This window comes from Gorilla gorilla, chromosome 5 (assembly GCF_029281585.2).
Source record: "Gorilla gorilla gorilla isolate KB3781 chromosome 5, NHGRI_mGorGor1-v2.1_pri, whole genome shotgun sequence".
Taxonomy (NCBI): Eukaryota; Metazoa; Chordata; class Mammalia; order Primates; family Hominidae; genus Gorilla; species Gorilla gorilla.
The window spans coordinates 12,382,714-12,404,143 of NC_073229.2; positions in this window are offsets into that span (position 1 = coordinate 12,382,714).

Here is a 21,430-nt window from a genome sequence, read left to right on the forward strand (position 1 = left end):
CTCAGGTATTTCTTTATAACAATGCAAATGGGCTAACAGAGTATCATTCATGGACAGTGAGTGTATTAGTCAATTTTCATGCTGCTGATAAAGACATACACAAGACTGGGTAATTTATAAAGAAAAAGAGGTTTAATGAATTCACATATCTGTACCGCTACCTGTATAAATATGGAAATATCTTCACCGCTACCTGTACAAACATGGAAATATCTACACCGCCATCTCTTTAAACATGGAAATACCTACACTGCTATGTGTATAAACAAGGAAATATCTACAGCACCATCTCTATAAACATGGAAATATCTACACCGCTATCTGTATGAACATGAAAATATCTACAGCGCCATCTGTATAAATATGGAAGTATCTACACCGCCATCTGTATAAACATGGAAATATCTACACCGCCATCTGTATAAACATGGAAATATCTACACCGCCATCTGCATAAACATGGAAATATATACACCGCCACATATATAAACATGGAAATATCCAAGCCGCCATCTCTATAAACTTGGAAATATCTACACCGCTATCTCTATAAACATGGAAATATCTACACCGCTATGTGTATCAACATGGAAATATCTGTACCGCTATCTCTATAAACATGGAAATATCTACACCGCTATCTGTATAAACATGGAAATATTTACAACGCTTTCTGTATGAACATGGAAATATCTACACCGCTATCTGTATAAGCATTGAAATACCTTCACCGCTATCTGTCTAAACATGGAAATAACTACACCGCCATCTGTATAAACATGGAAATATCTACACCGCCATCTCTATAAACATTGAAATATCTACAACGCCATGTGTATGAATATGGAAATAACTACACCGCCACCTGTATAAACATGGAAATATCTACACCGCCATCTGTTTAAACATGGAAATATCTATACCGCTATATGTATAAACATGGAAATATCTAAAACGCAATCTCTATAAACATGGAAATATCTACACCGCTATCTGTATAAACATGGAAATATTTACAACGCTTTCTGTATGAACATGGAAATATCTACACCGCTATCTGTATAAGCATGGAAATACCTACACCGCCATCTGTATAAACATGGAAATATCTACACCGCCATCTCTATAAACATGGAAATATCTCCACCGCCATCTCTATAAACATGTAAATAATTACACCGCTATCTCTATAAACATGGATATATCTACACCGCTATCTGAATAAACATGGCAATATCTACACTGCTGTCTGTGAAACAGGGAATTATCGACACCGCTATCTCTATAAACATGGAAATATCTACACGACTATCTCTATAAACATGGAAATATCTACACCAATATATCTGTAAACATAGACATATCTATACCGCAATGTGTATAAACATGGAAATATCTACACCGCTATGGGTATAAACATGGAAATATCTACACCGCCATCTGTATAAACATGGAAATATCTACACCGTCATCTCTATAAACATTGAAATATCTAAACCGGCATCTGTATGCACATGGAAATATCTACACCGCCATGTGTATAAATATGGAAATATCTACACCGCTATCTGTATGAACATGGAAATATCGACACCACCATCTGTATAAACAAGTAAATAACTATAATGCCATCTCCATAAACATGGAAATATCTACACCGCTATCTGTATAAACATGGAAATATCTACACCGCTATCTGTATAAACATGGAAATATCTACACCACTATCTGTATAATCATGGAAATATCTTCAGCGCTATCTGTATAAAAATGGAAATATCTACACAGCTATCTGTCAATACAAGGAAATATCTACACCGCCATCCCTATAAACATGTAAATATCTACATTGCCATCTGAATAAACATGGGAATATCTACACCGCTATCTGTATGTACATGGAAATATCTACACCGCTATCTGTATAAACATGGAAATATCTACACTGCTATCTGTAAAACAGGGAAATATCTACACCGCTATCTGTATAAACATGGAAATATCTACAACGCTCTCTCTATAAACATGGAAATACCTACACCGATATCTCCATAAACATGGAAATATCGCCACTGCTATGTGTAAAAACATGGAAATATCTACACCGCCATGTCTATAAACATGTAAATATCTACACCGTCATCTGTATAAACATGAAAATATCTACACCCAGTCTGTATCAAAATGGAAATATCCACACCGCCATCTGTATGATCATGGAAATATCTACACCGTTATATGTATAAACACAGAAATATCTACACCGTTATCGGTATAAACATGGAAATGTCTACACTGCTATCTGTATAAACATGGAAATATCTACTCTGCTATCTGTAAAACAGGGAAATATCTACACCGCTAACTCTATAAACATGGAAATATCTACAATGCTCTCTGTATAAACATGGAAATATCTACACCGCTGTCTGTATAAACATGGAAATATCTTCACCGCTATCTGTATAAACATGTAAATATCTACACCGCTATCTATATAAACATGGAAATATCTACACCGCTATCTGTGTAATCATGGAAATATCTGCACCGCTATCTGTATAAACATGCAAATATCTACACCGATATCTCCATAAACATGGAAATATCTACAATGCTATCTGTATGAATATGGAAATATCTACACTGCCATCTGTATAAACTTGGAAATATCTACACCGCCATCTCTATAAACATGGAAATATCTACACCGCCCTCGGTATGAACATGGAAATATCAACAACGTCATCTGTATGAACATGGAAATAACTACACAGACATCTGTGTGAACATGGAAATATCTACACCGACATCTGTATGAACATGGAAATATCTACACCGCCATCTGTATGAACATGCAAATATCTTCACCGCCATCTGTATGAAGATGGAAATATCTACACCGCCTTCTGTATAAACATGGAAATATCTACACCGCTATCTGTATGAACATGGAAATACCTACAAACCTATCTCTATAAACATCGAAATATTTACACTGCTATCTGTATAAACAAGGAAATATCTACACCGCCATCTCTATAAACATGGAAATATCTACACTGCCATCTGTATAAACATGGAAATATCTACACCGCTATCTGTATAAACATGGAAATATCTACACTGCTTTCTGTGAAACAGGGAAATTTCTACACTGCTATCTCTATAAACATGGAAATAACTAAACCACAATCTCTATAATCATGGAAATATCTACACCACTATCTCTATAAACATGGAAATATCTACACCACTATCTCTATAAACATGGAAATATCTACACCGCTATTTGTATAAACATGGAAATATCAACACTGCTATCTGAATAAACATGGAAATATCTACAGCAATAAGTGTATAAACATGGAAATATCTACACCGCCATCTCTATAAACATGGAAATATTTACACCGCCGTCGGTGAGAACATGGAAATATCTGTACGCCATCTCTATAAACTTGGAAATATCTAAACCGCCATCTGTATCTGCTTGCAAATATCTACACCGCCAGCTGAATGATGATGGAAATATCTACACGGCTATCTGTATAAACACAGAAATATCTGCACTGCTATCTGTATAAACATGGAAATATCTACACCGCTATCTGTATAAACATGGAAATATCTACACCGCTACCTGTAAAAACATGGAAATATCTACACCGCTATCTGTATGAACATGGAAATATCTTCACCGCCATCTGTATGAACATGGATATATCTACACAGCCATCTGGATGAACGTGGAAATATCTACACAGCCATCTGGATGAACATGGAATTATCTACACCGCTATCTGTGTAAACATGCATACATCTTCACCGCTATCTGTATAAACATGGAAATATCTACACCGTTTTCTGTATGAACATGGAAATATCTACACCGCTATATGTGTAAACATGCATACATCTTCACCGCTATCTGTATAAACATGGAAATATCTACACCGCTATCTGTATGAACATGGAAATATCTACACCGCTGTCTGTTTGAAAATGGAAATATCTACACCGCTATCTGCATGAAAATGGAAATATCTACACAGCTATCTGCACATACATGGAAATATCTACAAAGCTATCTCTTTACACATGGAAATAAGTACACCGCTATCTCTATAAACATGGAAATATCTACACCGCCATCAGTATGAACATGGAAATATCTGCACCGTCATCTGTATGAACATATAAATATATACACCGCCATCTGAATTAAGATGAAGATATCTACACCGCTATATGTATAAACATGGAAATACCTACACCCCTACCTGTATAAACATGGAAATATCAGCACCGCTATCTGTATAAGCATGGAAATACCTACACCGCTATCTGTATAAACATGGAAATACCTACACCGACATCTGTATAAACATGGAAATATCTACACCGCCATCTCTATAAACATGGAAATATCTCCACCGCCATCTCTATAAACATGGAAATAATTACACCGCTATCTCTATAAACATGGATATATCTACACCGCTATCTGAATAAACATGGCAATATCTACACTGCTGTCTGTGAAACAGGGAATTATCGACACCGCTATCTCTATAAACATGGAAATATCTACACGACTATCTCTATAAACATGGAAATATCTACACCAATATCTCTGTAAACATAGAAATATCTATACCGCTATGTGTATAAACATGGAAATATCTACACAGCTATGGGTATAAACATGGAAATATCTACACCGCCATCTGTATAAACATGGAAATATCTACACCGTCATCTCTATAAACACTGAAATATCTAAACCGGCATCTGTATGCACATGGAAATATCTACACCGCCATGTGTATAAATATGGAAATATCTACACCGCTATCTGTATGAACATGGAAATATCGACACCACCATCTGTATAAACAAGTAAATAACTATAATGCCATCTCCATAAACATGGAAATATCTACACCGCTATCTGTATAAACATGGAAATATCTACACCGCTATCTGTATAAACATGGAAATATCTACACCACTATCTGTATAATCATGGAAATATCTTCAGCGCTATCTGTATAAAAATGGAAATATCTACACAGCTATCTGTCAATACAAGGAAATATCTACACCGCCATCCCTATAAACATGTAAATATCTACATTGCCATCTGAATAAACATGGGAATATCTACACCGCTATCTGTATGTACATGGAAATATCTACACCGCTATCTGTATAAACATGGAAATATCTACACTGCTATCTGTAAAACAGGGAAATATCTACACCGCTATCTGTATAAACATGGAAATATCTACAACGCTCTCTCTATAAACATAGAAATACCTACACCGATATCTCCATAAACATGGAAATATCGCCAATGCTATGTGTAAAAACATGGAAATATCTACACCGCCATGTCTATAAACATGTAAATATCTACACCGTCATCTGTATAAACATGAAAATATCTACACCCAGTCTGTATCAAAATGGAAATATCCACACCGCCATCTGTATGATCATGGAAATATCTACACCGTTATATGTATAAACACAGAAATATCTACACCGTTATCGGTATAAACATGGAAATGTCAACACTGCTATCTGTATAAACATGGAAATATCTACTCTGCTATCTGTAAAACAGGGAAATATCTACACCGCTAACTCTATAAACATGGAAATATCTACAATGCTCTCTGTATAAACATGGAAATATCTACACCGCTGTCTGTATAAACATGTAAATACCTACACCGCTATCTATATAAACATGGAAATATCTACACCGCTATCTGTGTAATCATGGAAATATCTACACCGCTATCTGTATAAACATGTAAATACCTACACCGCTATCTATATAAACATGGAAATATCTACACCGCTATCTGTGTAATCATGGAAATATCTACACCGCTATCTGTATAAACATGCAAATATCTACACCGATATCTCCATAAACATGGAAATATCTACAATGCTATCTGTATGAACATGGAAATATCTACACCGCCATCTGTATGAACATGGAAATACCTTCACCGCCATCTGTAGGAACATGGATATATCTACACAGCCATCTGTATGAACATGGAAATATCTACACCGCTATCTGTATGAACATGGAAATATCTACAACGCTATCTGTATGAACATGGAAATACCTTCACCGCCATCTGTATGAACATGGATATGTCTACACAGCCATCTGAATGAACATTTAAATATCTACACCGCCATCTGTATTAAGATGGAGATATCTACACAACTATCTGCATAAACATGGAAATATCTACACCGCTATCTGTATAAACATGGAAATATCTACACCGCTATGTGTATAAACATGGAAATATCTACACCGCTATCTGTATAAATATGGAAATATCTACACCGCTACCTGTATAAACATGGAAACATCAGCACCGCTATCAGTATGAACATGGAAGTTTCTACACCGCCATCTGTATGAACATGGAAATATCTTCACCGCCATCCATATGAACATGGAAATATCTGCACCGCCATCTGTATGAACATATAAATATCTACACCGCAATCTGTATTAAGATGGAGATATCTACACCGCTATCTGTATAAACATGGAAATATCTACACCGCTATCTGTATAAACTTGGAAATATCTACACCGCTATCTGTATAAACATGGAAATATATACACCGATACCTGTATAAACATGGAAATATCAGCACCGCTATCTGTATGAACATGGAAATATCTACACCGCCATCTGTATGAACATGGAAATATCGTCACCGCCATCTGTATGAACATGGATATATCTACACAGCCATCTGTATGAACATGGAAATATCTTCACCGCCATCTGTATGAACATGGATATCTCTACACAGCCGTCTGGATGAACATGGAAATATCTACACCGCTATCTGTATGAACATGGAAATATCTACACCGCTATCTGTGTAAACATGCATACATCTTCACCGCTATCTGTATAAACATGGAAATATCTACACCGCTATCTGTATGAACATGGAAATATCTACACTGCTATCTGTTTGAACATGGAAATATCTACACCGCTATCTGCATGAAAATGGAAATATCTACACAACTATCTGCATATAAATGGAAATATCTACACAGCTATCTCTTTGCACATGGAAATAACTACACCGCTATCTCTATAAACATGGAAATATCTACACCGCCATCTGTATGAAAATGGAAATATCTACACCGCCATCTGTATTAAGAAGGAGATATCTACACCGCTATCTGTATAAACATGTAAATATCTACACCGCTATCTGTATTAACATGGAAATATCTACACCGCTACCTGTATAAACACGGAAATATGTTCACCGCTACCTGTATAAACATGGAAGTATCAGCACCGCTATCGGTATGAACATGGCAATATCTAAACGGCTATCTGTATGAACATGGAAATATCTACACCGCTATCCGTATGAACATGGAAATGTCTTCACCGCCATCTGTATGAACATGGATATATCTACACAGCCATCTGGATGAATATGGAAATATCTACACCGTTATCTGTATGAACATGGAAATATCTACACCGCTATCTGTATGAACATGGGAATATCTACACTGCCATCTGGATGAACATGGAAATATCTACACCGCTATCTGTATGAACATGGAAATACATACACCGCTATCTGTATGAACATGGAAATACCTACACCGCTATCTGTATGAACATGGAAATATCTACACCACTATCTGTATGAACATGGAAATATCTACACCGCTATCTGTATGAACATGGAAATAACTTCACCGCCATCTGTATGAACATGGATATAACTACACAGCCATCTGGATGAACGTGGAAATACCTACACCGCTATCTGTGTAAACATGCATACAACTTCACCGCTATCTGTATAAACATGGAAATATCTACACCGCTATCTTTATGAACATGGAAATATCTACACCGCTAACTGTTTGAACAGGGAAATATATACACCGCTATCTGCTTAAAAATGGAAATATCTACACCGCTATCTGTATGAACATGGAAATACTTACACCGCTATCTGTATGAACATGGAAATATCTACACCACTATCTGTATGAACATGGAAATATCTACACCGCTATCTGTATGAACATGGAAATACCTTCACCGCCATCTGTATGAACATGGATATATCTACACAGCCATCTGGATGAACATGGAAATATCTCCACAGCTATCTGTATGAACATGGAAATATCTACACCGCTATCCGCATGAACATGGATATATCTACACAGCCATCTGGATGAACATGGAAATATCTACACCGCTATCTGTGTAAACATGCATACATCTACACCGCTATCTGTATAAACATGGAAATATCTACACCGCTATCTTTATGAACATAGAAATATCTACACCGCTAACTGTTTGAACAGGGAAATATATACACCGCTATCTGCATGAAAATGGAAATATCTACACAGCTATCTGCTTATACATGGAAATATCTACACAGCTATCCCTTTACACATGGAAAAAAATACACCGCTATCTGTATGAATATGGAAATATCTACACCGCCATCTGTATGAACATGGAAATACATGCACCGCCATCTGTATGAACATATAAATATCTACACCGCCATCTGTATTAAGTTGGAGATATCTACACCACTGTCTGCATAAACATGGAAATATCTACACCGCTATCTGTATAAACATGGAAATATCTACACCACTATGTGTATAAACATGCAAATATCTACACCGCTATCTGTAAAAAGATGGAAATATCTGCACCGCTACATGTATAAACATGGAAATATCAGCACCGCTATCTGTATGAACATGGAAATATCTACACCGCCATCTGTATGAACATGGAAATATCTTCACCGCCTTCTGTAGGAACATGGATATATCTACACAGCCATCTGTATGAACATGGAAATATCTACACCGCTATCTGTATGAACATGGAAATATCTACACCGCTATGTGTGTAAACATGCATACATCTTCACCGCTATCTGTATAAACATGGAAATATCTACACCGCTATCTGTACGAACATGGAAATATCTACACCGCTACCTGTTTGAACATGGAAGTATCTACACCGCTATCTGCATGAAAATGGAAATATCTACCCAGCTATCTGCATAAACATGGAAATATCTACACAGCTATCTCTTTACACATGGAAATAACTACACCGCTATCTCTATAAACATGGAAATATCTACACAGCTATCTCTTTACACATGGAAATAACTACACCGCTATCTCTATAAACATGGAAATATCTACACCGCTATCTGTATAAACATGGAAATATCTACACCGCTATCTGTATCATCATGGAAATATCTACACCGCTACCTCTATGAACATGGAAATATCCACACCGCTATCTGTATGAACATGGAAATAGCTACACCGCTATCTGTATGAACATGGAAATATCTACACCACTATCTGTATGAACATGGAAATATCTACACCGGTATCAGTTTGAACAGGGAAGTATATACACCGCTATCTACTTGAAAATGGAAATATCTACAAAGCTATCTGCATATACATGGGAAAATCTACACAGCTATCTCTTTACACATGGAAATAACTACACCGCTATCTGTATGAACATGGAAATATATACACTACCATCTGTATGAACATGGAAATATCTGCACCGCCATCTGTATGAACATATAAATATCTACACCGCCATCTGTATTAAGATGGAGATATCTACACCGCTATCTGTATAAACTTGGAAATATCTACACCACTATCTGTATAAACATGGAAATGTCTACACCGCTACCTGTATAAACATGGAAATATCAGCACCGCTATCTGTATTAACATGTAAATATCTACACCGCTATCTCTATGAACATGGAATTATCTACACCGCTATCTGTATGAACATGGAAATATCTACACCGCTATCTGTATAAACATGGAAATATGTACACCGCTACCTGTATAAACATGGAAGTATCAGCACCGCTATCGGTATAAACATGGCAATATCTACACGGCTATCTGTATGAACATGGAAATATCTGCACCGCTATCTGTATGAACATGGAAATATCTTTACCGCCATCTGTATGAACATGGATATATCTACACAGCCATCAGGATGAACATGGAAATATCTACACCGCTATCTGTATGAACATGGAAATATCTACACCGCTATCTGTATGAACATGGAAATATCTACACCGCTATCAATATGAACATGGAAATATCTACACCGCTATCTGTATGAACATGGAAATATCTTCTCTGCCATCTGTAAGAACATAGATATATCTACACAGCCATCTGTATGAACATGGAAATATCTACACCGCTATCTGTATGAACATGGAAATATCTACACCGCTATCTGTGTAAACATGTATACATCTTCACCGCTATCTGCATGAAAATGGAAATATCTACACAGCTATCTGCATTTACATGGAAATATCTACAAAGCTATCTCTTTACACATGGAAATAACTACACTGCTATCTCTATAAACATGGAAATATCTACACCGCCATCTGTATGAACATGGAAATATCTGCACCGACATCTGTATGAACATATAAATATCTACACCGCCATCTGTATTAAGATGGAGATATCTACACCGCTATCTGTATAAACTTGGAAATATCTACACCGCTATCTGTATAAACATGGAAATATCTATGCCGCTTTCTGTATAAACAAGGAAATATCTACACTGCTACCTGTATAAACATGGAAATATCAGCACCGCTATCTGTATTAACATGGAAATATCTACACCGCTATCTGTATGAACATGGAAATATCTTCACCGCCATCTGTATGAACATGGATATATCTACACAGCCATCTGGATGAACATGGAAATATCTGCACCGCTATCTGAATGAACAGGGAAATAGCTACACTGCTATCCGTATGAACATGGAAATATCTACACCGCTATCTGTATAAACATGGAAATATCTACACTGCTATCTGTATGAACATGGAAATATCTTCACCGCCATCTGTATGAACATGGAAATATCTACACAGCCATCTGGATGAACATGAAAATATCTACACCGCTATCTGTGTAAACATGCATACGTCTTCACCGCTATCTGTGTAAACATGGAAATATCTACCCCGCTATCTGTATGCACATGGAAATATCTACACCGCTATCTGTTTGAACATGGAAATATCTACACCGCTATCTGCATGAGAATGGAAATATCTACAAAGCTATCTGCATATACATGGAAATATTTACACAGCTATCTCTTTGCACATGGAAATAACTACACCGCTATCTCTATAAACATGGAAATATCTACACCACCATCTGTATGAACATGGAAATATCTGCACTGCCATCTGTATGAACATATAAATATCTACACCGCCATCTGTATTAAGGAGGAGATATCTACACCGCTATCTGTATAAACATGGAAATATCTACAACGCTATCTGTATGAACATGGAAATATCTACACCGCTACCTGTATAAACACGGAAATATGTACACCGCTACCTGTATAAACATGGAAGTATCAGCAGCGCTATCGGTATGAACATGGCAATATCTACACGGCTATCTGTATGAACATGGAAATACCTACACCGCTATCTGTATGAACATGGAAATATCTACACCACTATCTGTATGAACATGGAAATAGCTACACAGCCATCTGGATGAACATGGAAATATCTACACCGCTATCTGTATGAACATGGATATATCTACACAGCCATCTGGATGAACATGGAAATATCTACACCGCTATCTGTATGAACATGGAAATACATACACCGCTATCTGTATGAACATGGAAATATCTACACCGCTATCTGCATGAACATGGAAACATCTACACTGCTATCCTTGTAAACATGCATACATCTTCACCGCTATCTGTATAAACATGGAAATATCTACACCGCTATCTGTATGAACATGGAAATAGCTACACCGCTATCTGTATGAACATGGAAATATCTACACCACTATCTGTATGAACATGGAAATATCTACACCGCTATCTGTATGAACATGGATATATCTACACAGCCATCTGGATGAACATGGAAATATCTACATCGCTATCTGTATGAACATGGAAATATCTACACAGCCATCTGGATGAACATGAAAATATGTACAACGCTATATGTGTAAACATGCATACATCTTCACCGCTATCTGTATAAACAAGGAAATATCTACACCGCTACCAGTATAAACATGGAAATATCAGCACCGCTATCTGTATGAACATGGAAATATCTACACCGCTATCTCTATGAACATGGAAATATCCACACCGCTATCTGTATGAACATGGAAATAGCTACACCGCTATCTGTATGAACATGGAAATATCTACACCACTATCTGTATGAACATGGAAATATCTACACCGCTATCTGTTTCAACAGGGAAATATATACACCGCTATCTGCATGAAAATGGAAATATCTACACAGCTATCTGAATATACATGGGAAGATCTACACAGCTAACTCTTTACACATGGAAATATCTACACTGCTATCTGTATGAACATGGAAATATCTACACCGCTATCTGTATGAACATGGAAATATCTGCACCGCCATCTGTATGAACATATAAATATCTACACCGCCTTCTGTATTAAGGAGATATGTACACCGCTATCTGTATAAACATGGAAATATCTACACTGCTATCTGTATAAACATGGAAATATCTACACCGCTATCTGTACAAACATGGAAATATCTACATCGCTACCTGTATAAACATGGAAATATCAGCACCGCTATCGGTATGAACACGGAAATATCTAAACCGCTATCTGTATGAACATGGAAATATCTACACCGCTATCTGTATGAACATGGAAATATCTTCACTGCCATCTGTATGAACATGGATATATCTACACAGCCATCTGGATGAACATGGAAATATCTACACCGCTCTCTGCATGAACATGGAAACATCTACACTGCTATCCTTGTAAACATGCATACATCTTCACCGCTATCTGTATAAACATAGAAATATCTACACCGCTATCTGTATGAACATGGAAATACATACATCGCTATCTGTATGAACATGGAAATATCTACACCGCTATCGGTATGAATATGGAAATATCTACACCGCTATCTGTATGAACATGGAAATATCTTCACCGCCTTCTGTATGAACATGGATATATCTACACAGCCATGTGGATGAACATGGAAATATCTACACCGATATCTGTGAAAACATGCATACATCTTCACCGCAAACTGTATAAACATGTAAATATCTACACCGCTATCTTTATGAACATGGACCTATCTACACCGCTAACTGTTTGAACAGGGAAATATATACACCGCTATCGGCATGAAAATGGAAATATCTACACCACTATCTGTATTAACATGGAAATACATACACCCCTATCTGTATGAACATGGAAATATCTACACCGCTATCTGTATGAACATGGAAATATCTACACCGCTATCTGTATGAACATGGAAATATCTTCACCGCCATCAGTATGAACATGGATATATCTACACAGCCATCTGGATGAACATGGAAATATCTGCACCGCTATCTGTATCAACATGGAAATATCTACACCTCTATCAGTATGAACATGGATATATCTACACAGCCATCTGGATGAACATGGAAATATCTACACCGCTATCTTTGTAAACATGCATACATCTTCACTGCTATCAGTATAAAGATGGAAATATCTACACCGCTATCTTTATGAAAATGGAAATATCTACACCACTAACTGTTTGAACAGGGAAATATCTACACCACTAACTGTTTGAACATTGAAATATCTACACCGCTATCTGCATGAAAACGGAAATATCTACACAGCTATCTGCTTATACATGGAAATATCTACACAGCTATCTCTTTACACATGGAAATAACTACACCGCTATCAGTATGAACATGGAAATATCTACACCGCCATCTGTATGAACATGGAAATATCTGCACCGCCATCTGTATGAACATTTAAATATCTACACTGCCATCTGTATTTAGATGGAGATATCTACACCACTATCTGCATAAACATGGAAATATCTACACCGCTATCTGTATAGACATGGAAATATCTACACCGCTATGTGTATAAACATGGAAATATCTACACTGCTATCTGTATAAACATGGAAATATCTACACCGCTACCTGTATAAACATGGAAATATCAGCACCGCTATCAGTATGAACATGGAAGTTTCTACACCGCCATCTGTATGAACATGGAAATATCTTCACCGCCATCCGTATGAACATGGAAATATCTGCACCGCCATCTGTATGAACATATAAATACCTACACCACCATCTGTATTAAGATGGAGAAATCTACACCGCTATCTGTATGAACATGGAAATATCTTCACCGCCATCTGTATGAACATGGATATATCGACACAGCCATCTGGATGAACGTGGAAATATCTACACCGCTATCTGTGTAAACATGCATACAACTTCACCGCTATCTGTATAAACATGGAAATATCTACACCGCTATCTTTATGAACATGGAAATATCTACACCGCTAACTGTTTGAACAGGAAAATATATACACCGCTATCTGCATGAAAATGGAAATATCTACAACGCTATCTGTATGAACATGGAAATACATACACCGCTATCTGTATGAACATGGAAATATCTACACCGCTATGTGTATAAACATGGAAATATCTACACCGCTATCTGTATAAACATGGAAATATCTACACCGCTACATGTACAAACATGGAAATATCAGCCCCGCTATCTGTATGAACATGGAAATATCTACACCGCCATCTGTATGAACATGGAAATACCTTCACCGCCATCTGTAGGAACATGGATATATCTACACAGCCATCTGTATGAACATGGAAATATCTACACCGCTATCTGTATGAACATGGAAATATCTACAACGCTATCTGTATGAACATGGAAATACCTTCACCGCCATCTGTATGAACATGGATATGTCTACACAGCCATCTGAATGAACATTTAAATATCTACACCGCCATCTGTATTAAGATGGAGACATCTACACAACTATCTGCATAAACATGGAAATATCTACACCGCTATCTGTATAAACATGGAAATATCTACACCGCTATGTGTATAAACATGGAAATATCTACACCGCTATCTGTATAAATATGGAAATATCTATACCGCTACCTGTATAAACATGGAAATATCAGCACCGCTATCAGTATGAACATGGAAGTTTCTACACCGCCATCTGTATGAACATGGAAATATCTTCACCGCCATCCGTATGAACATGGAAATATCTGCACCGCCATCTGTATGAACATATAAATATCTACACCGCAATCTGTATTAACATGGAGATATCTACACCGCTATCTGTATAAACATGGAAATATCTACACCGCTATCTGTATAAACTTGGAAATATCTACACCGCTATCTGTATAAACATGGAAATATATACACCGATACCTGTATAAACATGGAAATATCAGCACCGCTATCTGTATGAACATGGAAATATCTACACCGCCATCTGTATGAACATGGAAATATCGTCACCGCCATCTGTGTGAACATGGATATATCTAAACAGCCATCTGTATGAACATGGAAATATCTTCACCGCCATCTGTATGAACATGGATATCTCTACACAGCCGTCTGGATGAACATGGAAATATCTACACCGCTATCTGTATGAACATGGAAATATCTACACCGCTATCTGTGTAAACATGCATACATCTTCACCGCTATCTGTATAAACATGGAAATATCTACACCGCTATCTGTATGAACATGGAAATATCTACACCGCTATCTGTTTGAACATGGAAATATCTACACCGCTATCTGCATGAAAATGGAAATATCTACACAACTATCTGCATATAAATGGAAATATCTACACAGCTATCTCTTTGCACATGGAAATAACTACACCGCTATCTCTATAAACATGGAAATATCTACACCGCCATCTGTATGAAAATGGAAATATCTACACCGCCATCTGTATTAAGAAGGAGATATCTACACCGCTATCTGTATAAACATGGAAATATCTACACCACTATCTGTATTAACATGGAAATATCTACACCGCTACCTGTATAAACACGGAAATATGTTCACCGCTACCTGTATAAACATGGAAGTATCAGCACCGCTATCGGTATGAACATGGCAATATCTAAACGGTATTCTGTATGAACATGGAAATATCTACACCGCTATCCGTATGAACATGGAAATGTCTTCACCGCCATCTGTATGAACATGGATATATCTACACAGCCATCTGGATGAATATGGAAATATCTACACCGTTATCTGTATGAACATGGAAATATCTACACCGCTATCTGTATGAACATGGGAATATCTACACTGCCATCTGGATGAACATGGAAATATCTACACCGCTATCTGTATGAACATGGAAATACATACACCGCTATCTGTATGAACATGGAAATATCTACACCGCTATCTGTATGAACATGGAAATATCTACACCGCTATCTGTATGAACATGGAAATATCTACACCGCTATCTGTATGAACATGGAAATAACTTCACCGCCATCTGTATGAACATGGATATAACTACACAGCCATCTGGATGAACGTGGAAATACCTACACCGCTATCTGTGTAAACATGCATACAACTTCACCGCTATCTGTATAAACATGGAAATATCTACACCGCTATCTTTAAGAACATGGAAATATCTACACCGCTAACTGTTTGAACAGGGAAATATATACACCGCTATCTGCTTAAAAATGGAAATATCTACACCGCTATCTGTATGAACATGGAAATACTTACACCGCTATCTGTATGAACATGGAAATATCTACACCACTATCTGTATGAACATGGAAATATCTACACCGCTATATGTATGAACATGGAAATACCTTCACCGCCATCTGTATGAACATGGATATATCTACACAGCCATCTGGATGAACATGGAAATATCTCCACAGCTATCTGTATGAACATGGAAATATCTACACCGCTATCCGCATGAACATGGATATATCTACACAGCCATCTGGATGAACATGGAAATATCTACACCGCTATCTGTGTAAACATGCATACATCTTCACCGCTATCTGTATAAACATGGAAATATCTACACCGCTATCTTTATGAACATAGAAATATCTACACCGCTAACTGTTTGAACAGGGAAATATATACACCGCTATCTGCATGAAAATGGAAATATCTACACAGCTATCTGCTTATACATGGAAATATCTACACAGCTATCCCTTTACACATGGAAAAAAATACACCGCTATCTGTATGAACATGGAAATATCTACACCGCCATCTGTATGAACATGGAAATACCTGCACCGCCATCTGTATGAACATCTAAATATCTACACCGCCATCTGTATTAAGTTGGAGATATCTACACCACTATCTGCATAAACATCGAAATATCTACACCGCTATCTGTATAAACATGGAAATATCTACACCGCTATGTGTATAAACATGCAAATATCTACACCGCTATCTGTAAAAAGATGGAAATATCTGCACCGCTACATGTATAAACATGGAAATATCAGCACCGCTATCTGTATGAACATGGAAATATCTACACCGCCATCTGTATGAACATGGAAATATCTTCACTGCCTTCTGTAGGAACATGGATATATCTACACAGCCATCTGTATGAACATGGAAATATCTACACCGCTATCTGTATGAACATGGAAACATCTACACCGCTATGTGTGTAAACATGCATACATCTTCACCGCTATCTGTATAAACATGGAAATATCTACACCGCTATCTGTACGAACATGGAAATATCTACACCGCTACCTGTTTGAACATGGAAGTATCTACACCGCTATCTGCATGAAAATGGAAATATCTACCCAGCTATCTGCATAAACATGGAAATATCTACACAGCTATCTCTTTACACATGGAAATAACTACACCGCTATCTCTATAAACATGGAAATATCTACACAGCTATCTCTTTACACATGGAAATAACTACACCGCTATCTCTATAAACATGGAAATATCTACACCGCTATCTGTATAAACATGGAAATATCTACACCGCTATCTGTATCAACATGGAAATATCTACACCGCTACCTCTATGAACATGGAAATATCCACACCGCTATCTGTATGAACATGGAAATAGCTACACCGCTATCTGTATGAACATGGAAATATCTACACCACTATCTGTATGAACATGGAAATATCTACACCGGTATCAGTTTGAACAGGGAAGTATATACACCGCTATCTGCTTGAAAATGGAAATATCTACAAAGCTATCTGCATATACATGGGAAAATCTACACAGCTATCTCTTTACACATGGAAATAACTACACCGCTATCTGTATGAACATGGAAATATATACACTGCCATCTGTATGAACATGGAAATATCTGCACCGCCATCTGTATGAACATATAAATATCTACACCGCCATCTGTATTAAGATGGAGATATCTACACCGCTATCTGTATAAACTTGGAAATATCTACACCACTATCTGTATAAACATGGAAATGTCTACACCGCTACCTGTATAAACATGGAAATATCAGCACCGCTATCTGTATGAACATGTAAATATCTACACCGCTATCTCTATGAACATGGAATTATCTACACCGCTATCTGTATGAACATGGAAATATCTACACCGCTATCTGTATAAACATGGAAATATGTACACCGCTACCTGTATAAACATGGAAGTATCAGCACCGCTATCGGTATAAACATGGCAATATCTACAAGGCTATCTGTATGAACATGGAAATATCTGCACCGCTATCTGTATGAACATGGAAATATCTTTACCGCCATCTGTATGAACATGGATATATCTACACAGCCATCAGGATGAACATGGAAATATCTACACCGCTATCTGTATGAACATGGAAATATCTACACCGCTATCTGTATGAACATGGAAATATCTACACCGCTATCAGTATGAACATGGAAATATCTACACCGCTATCTGTATGAACATGGAAATATCTTCTCTGCCATCTGTAAGAACATAGATATATCTACACAGCCATCTGTATGAACATGGAAATAACTACACCGCTATCTGTATGAACATGGAAATATCTACACCGCTATCTGTGTAAACATGTATACATCTTCACCGCTATCTGCATGAAAATGGAAATATCTACACAGCTATCTGCATATACATGGAAATATCTACAAAGCTATCTCTTTACACATGGAAATAACTACACTGCTATCTCTATAAACATGGAAATATCTACACCGCCATCTGTATGAACATGGAAATATCTGCACCGACATCTGTATGAACATATAAATATCTACACCGCCATCTGTATTAAGATGGAGATATCTACACCGCTATCTGTATAAACTTGGAAATATCTACACCGCTATCTGTATAAACATGGAAATATCTATGCCGCTTTCTGTATAAACAAGGAAATATCTACACTGCTACCTGTATAAACATGGAAATATCAGCACCGCTATCTGTATTAACATGGAAATATCTACACCGCTATCTGTATGAACATGGAAATATCTTCACCGCCATCTGTATGAACATGGATATATCTACACAGCCATCTGGATGAACATGGAAATATCTGCACCGCTATCTGAATCAACATGGAAATAGCTACACTGCTATCCGTATGAACATGGAAATATCTACACCGCTATCTGTATAAACATGGAAATATCTACACCGCTATCTGTATGAACATGGAAATATCTTCACCGCCATCTGTATGAACATGGAAATATCTACACAGCCATTTGGATGAACATGAAAATATCTACACCGCTATCTGTGTAAACATGCATACGTCTTCACCGCTATCTGTGTAAACATGGAAATATCTACCCCGCTATCTGTATGCACATGGAAATATCTACACCGCTATCTGTTTGAACATGGAAATATCTACACCGCTATCTGCATGAGAATGGAAATATCTACAAAGCTATCTGCATATACATGGAAATATTTACACAGCTATCTCTTTGCACATGGAAATAACTACACCGCTATCTCTATAAACATGGAAATATCTACACCACCATCTGTATGAACATGGAAATATCTGCACTGCCATCTATATGAACATATAAATATCTACACCGCCATCTGTATTAAGGAGGAGATATCTACACCGCTATCTGTATAAACATGGAAATACCTACAACGCTATCTGTATGAACATGGAAATATCTACACCGCTACCTGTATAAACACGGAAATATGTACACCGCTACCTGTATAAACATGGAAGTATCAGCAGCGCTATCTGTATGAACATGGCAATATCTACACGGCTATCTGTATGAACATGGAATTACCTACTCCGCTATCTGTATGAACATGGAAATATCTACACCACTATCTGTATGAACATGGAAATAGCTACACAGCCATCTGGATGAACATGGAAATATCTACACCGCTATCTGTATGAACATGGATATATCTACACAGCCATCTGGATGAACATGGAAATATCTACACCGCTATCTGTATGAACATGGAAATACATACACCGCTATCTGTATGAACATGGAAATATCTACACCGCTATCTGCATGAACATGGAAACATCTACACTGCTATCCTTTTAAACATGCACACATCTTCACCGCTATCTGTATAAACATGGAAATATCTACACCGCTATCTGTATGAACATGGAAATAGCTACACCGCTATCTGTATGAACATGGAAATATCTACACCACTATCTGTATGAACATGGAAATATCTACACCGCTATCTGTATGAACATGGATATATCTACACAGACATCTGGATGAACATGGAAATATCTACACCGCTATCTGTATGAACATGGAAATATCTACACCACTATCTGTATGAACATGGAAATATCTACACCGCTATCTGTTTGAACAGGGAAATACATACACCGCTATCTGCATGAAAATGGAAATATCTACACAGCTATCTGCATATACATGGAAATATCTATACAGCTATCTCTTTACACATGGAAATAACTACACCGCTATCTGTATGAACATGGAAATATCTACACCGCCATCTGTATGAACATGGAAATATCAGCACCGCCATCTCTATGAACATATAAATATCTACACTGCCATCTGTATTAAGAAAGACATATCTACACAGCTATCTGTATAAACATGGAAATATCTACACTGCTATCTGTATAAACATGGAAATATCTACACCGCTATCTGTATAAACATGCAAATATCTACACCGCTACCTGTATAAACATGGAAATATCAGCACCGCTATCG